The sequence below is a fragment of the Haliotis asinina genome, chromosome 1, assembly GCF_037392515.1.
Source record: "Haliotis asinina isolate JCU_RB_2024 chromosome 1, JCU_Hal_asi_v2, whole genome shotgun sequence".
Lineage (NCBI taxonomy): Eukaryota > Metazoa > Mollusca > Gastropoda > Lepetellida > Haliotidae > Haliotis > Haliotis asinina.
Window position 1 is genome coordinate 53,941,996 of NC_090280.1, and position 4,704 is coordinate 53,946,699.

Sequence of the window (4,704 nt, forward strand, 5' to 3'; positions counted from 1 at the left end):
CATGCGCAGATCTTAACAGGGTTTATATCTATGTTATTTACCTTGCAACTACTAACACATCGATTTAAGCGTAGAAGATGTCCGTGGATTTTTAAAATAAATATTTTGTAAAAAAACTCTTGACTCTCATAAATAAATCTTCGCCTTTGTATATATATTGTATTTCGTACGTTAGATGAAGTACACATTCATTCCTTATTTCCCAAATGACAGTTTTGTTTTAGATTTCAAAAACACTGGTTTGTTGAAGACGAAATGGTTACAGACACCGGTTTCAAGTGAAATCAGGTTAATTCTGACAGACCACTCTACAGCGATGAGCAGTTTAATACCCAAACTCCATTATTACACCAAAGAAAACATCAACACTAATTAAAGAGTAATGGTATACTGAAAATGACCAGTGGTGTGCATACAGGCACCAAAAGGTTTTTTTTTAAAAAAAAAAAAGACATTCTTTTTTCAGTTTTCGTAATCGAGATTGTCAAAATTTAGAAATCCCCGGATAATACGCAATGTTTAAATTAATATACTTCAGTATTAAATTTGCAATTGGTGCACAAATAGAGTCTACTAATATACGTTGTAAGGAGAGTAGGTTCTCAATGGAACATATGCAAATGGTGTACCTGTCGGGAGCATTGATTAGAATTTGGATGATACTTCAATTTTACAAATACGTATCAACAAAGGAGTATTGTAACCCTCATTTTTATTATTAAATGTGTACTATAACATATCAGTGATATCTTTTATCATCCCATTTACATGTATCGGAAGATATGTAATTATACTCAAGTAAAAACTACCATATCTCCTTGTACGTGGGATTGTTTTCCTGTTGCTACACACGACTGTGTCGAAGACCCATTCGGTTGTTGTCAATAGGTGCCCGTTTGGTTGCCAGTGTTGTCATTAGCAATAAGATCAACGACAGTGTGCACTTTCCATCACATACCTAAATATTTGTTTTCATTTTCACCTTGTTTACAGTGGCAATTACTCAAAAACGCTTCACCAACATTAATTTTACCAAGGAGACTAGGTATATAGAGTTGTTGTAGATTATCCCCGAGTTTACTGACAGTGCCATGTCTTGTGCCATATGCCAAATCCGACAGATTTGAACTACACAGAGGAGCTATGTGCGTCGATAGTTAGATGTATGTTGGTAAATGTAAGGATTTAAACAGTCCGCACGAAACACTGACTTATAAATTGTCTCGGCCAGTTATCACAATTATGTATATTAAGGCAGTTGGTAGATTTAATAGTGTATCAAAACAGGGATAATCTACAACTTATACACTGTATAGTCTCCCTGATCAAGATAAGTTAACATACGTGTTCAGTGAATATTCGTGTGCATAGCACATATTCGCTCGGTGCCTAATATGTTCGGTGCGTATTTCCTCCAATAAGCGCTGAATGTAACACAGCTGTTCAAGAAATAGGCACCAGGTCTTCAATAAGGCTTTTTGAAAAAAAACACAGCAATGGGAAATCTATATTTATTTCCGTTGAGCGCCGGGTCTCCAAAAGCGCCGGATATGAGAGTTTGCTGAATTAATAAGCGCTTGACACTTGATACTGAAAATACGGTATTTGAAGTCCAGACTTAGCCTTTAAAATTGCACTCGGTGCCATGTTTGCAAGTGCGTACACGTGTACGTTGTCTATGTAAAATAATATATTGTAAATCCACGATATAACTAAAAGATGAGATGCATTTTAAATTACCTTTGCATGCAAACAATATTTAATTGTGAATGACTTCAATCAAACTTTCGACAGGACCTTTTCCACTTTTCGCAAAGCCTTATAACCTGAGTGTTTTTAAAAGATGAATGAATGATGAATGATCCAAGCAGGCCCTCATCGTGACACTGGCCTAAGGCAGACCCCAACTCGGCTGAACAATGTCTAATTGTACATGTACATATACTGTCGAGTTTCCCAAGGACTTCTGAACTCGTGGAGACCCGGTTTAACATTAATCATCTGCAACCGATGCTTGTCATAAGAGGCGACTAACTGGATCAGGTGGTTAGACTCGTTGACTTAGTTAATTATGTCATATCCCAGTTCCGTAGATCGGTGTTCATGATTTCAACCACAAGTTTGTTCTGATATCAGTCTGGATAATATACACACAATGCAGGTAGAATATTGCTTTGTGTGACGATAACAAACAAGCCTAAATACTGACAAGTGTGGGGGAATGTACTTAAAATGATAATGCCCAACACTATATGAGCCTGTAACTCACGCACCCGGTAAGTATATATACGTATATATTATGAAATGCAGTTATGGAAAATATGTTTACTTAAGCTCTTCCTCGTCACAAACCCGGTGAACAAAACATGTGGCCCACTCTTGAGAAACTCTCATATGATTCCATTGGGGCCCCATACTTGAATGCTACCCCAAATGCTTAGAAATCTAAATGGGCCTTTATATTAGAGGCGCGCTACCAACCTTGAGTGATAATGGATCTTCATGTTATATTAAACTCACGACTCTGGCACTGTCGTCACAGCAGTGAGCACATACGTGACTTTTGATTCAAGTCAATATTTATATCTGTACACACTGAGATTTCACCAATCGACAATGAGACGTAGAACGTGGTAGGCATGGGCGTCTTTACCTCCTGCAGACTAAACATGACAACAGTGAACATTGATCTGCGTTTGTATACTTGACTTCATTTCCTTCTGCACTCAATATATGTGTGATTAACACAGAGTTTCTAACCTTTGTTAGGTAAATAGCTTCATAATATACATGTCATATATTTACCAAACACATCCACCTTAATTACACAGCTCACACTGAAGGATAAACGAGCCATGCTCATCTACTCACCTATTGCTTATTTCCCTATTAATTTATAGAACTGTTAAACACGCGGGATTTTAAATTGAAAATTAAATGGATTCAGATTCCAAGCTAAATCAGATAAATTCAGACAGAAAGACAACGTCTCCCTCTACATAATTGATACGTAGTGTAGAGATACGGAACTGATAAAGTCAACTCACCAACTACACTGGAAGTATATTCTTGACAGTGATCTTAATCTACCTAAAATAAATACATTCACACTTTCAAATAAGCTTTAAAATATCAACAACTGTCCATAAAAATAAGGTTTGTTCAGATATGGTATGCATTTTGTTGATCATAACACTTTCACTTGTGGCCTAAATGAATGAAAATTTAAAACTGCTTTAAAAGAGGGCGAGTGAGTTATGGTTTATGTCGCTTTAGGCAATATTCGAGCAATTTCACCAGAAATAATCTTCACACATTGTACCACTGTGGGGAATCGAACCCGAGTCTTCGGGGACGGTGGGGTAGCACATGGGTACAATGTGTTAAGCCCATTTCTGGTGTCCCGCGTCGTGATATTGCTGGAATATTGTTAAACCGGCGTAAAACTCACTCACTCATTTCGTCGTGACGAGCGAACGTTTTAACCGCTAGACTACCCACCACCCGCACTGAGCATGTGAAGGAGGACATGTAGATTATGTAAACAAGTTAATGACTGCCAACATGTTTACAGTAGATGCCTTACGTTGGCACAAACTGAAACATTTAGCAACACAAAACTTGCCATTTATCGACCATGCAGCTTTTTTTACCGTCTCTGTCATTTTTGTGAGGCTTTTCCGCCAAGAATATGTAGAGGACGACATACAAAATGACACTGTAAAATTCTTAAGAATATGCCAAAATACAGTCCCAGGTCAATTCAAACCAACAGATATTTTGTTATTCAACGCCCATGCTTTATAGAGAGTGGTGATAGCTACTGGGCAAAACCTTATATTTTCAGGACCTGGCGACTAACGGCATCGGGTGGTCAGGCTCGCTGACTTGGTCGACACAGTTATGTCATCGGTTCCCAATTGCGCAGATCGATGTTCATGTTATTGATCACAGAATTGTCTGGTCCAGACACGATTATTTACAGACCGCCGTCATAAAGATGGAATATTGCTGAGTGCGGCGTAAAACTAAACTCACTCACTTATATTTTCAGTTCAATTTTACAAGAACCCCTACCCTTTTTGTACTGCATACCCTCTTCCGACTTGCCGAGGCTTGTATTTGCTGTGCCATCAGTGCTTGAAAGCTGATAAATATTTCCGTGAAAGCTTGCCATATTTTTAATATACCCCCTAGAATGTTAAATAATTTTAGATATCTTGTTGTAGGATTGGGGATGTATATGATGACGTTCGTCAGCTGATGAGAAAAATGGTCCTGGTGTGCACATACCAGAATGTACGAAATATTGACAGTTCTGTAACTCTAAGCTCAGTTGACAACATAATCACGCGACATGTTTCACGTTCATTGAAAAAATGAACGGCAGCTCGTGACATTAATATTCATCTGGGCGAGGTGACCCGCTTCTGCACCACAAACAACATCCATTCTTCTGACAGAAGTGGTACAGCGTCTGGTGACGTCAGCCATGGGCACGCCCCATTCATTGACGAAGCCCTGTGCAAGCCCCTGTCTTCTAACTGACGAATTCAGAACCAGAAAATGGGCTTCACACATTGTACCCATGTGGGAAATCGAACCCGGGTCTTCGGTGTGACGAGAGAACGCTTTAACCGCTAGGCTCCCCCACCGCCCCGACAAGTCTTGGAAGCGAGCTGGCCATGGCAAAACTTTGACGTT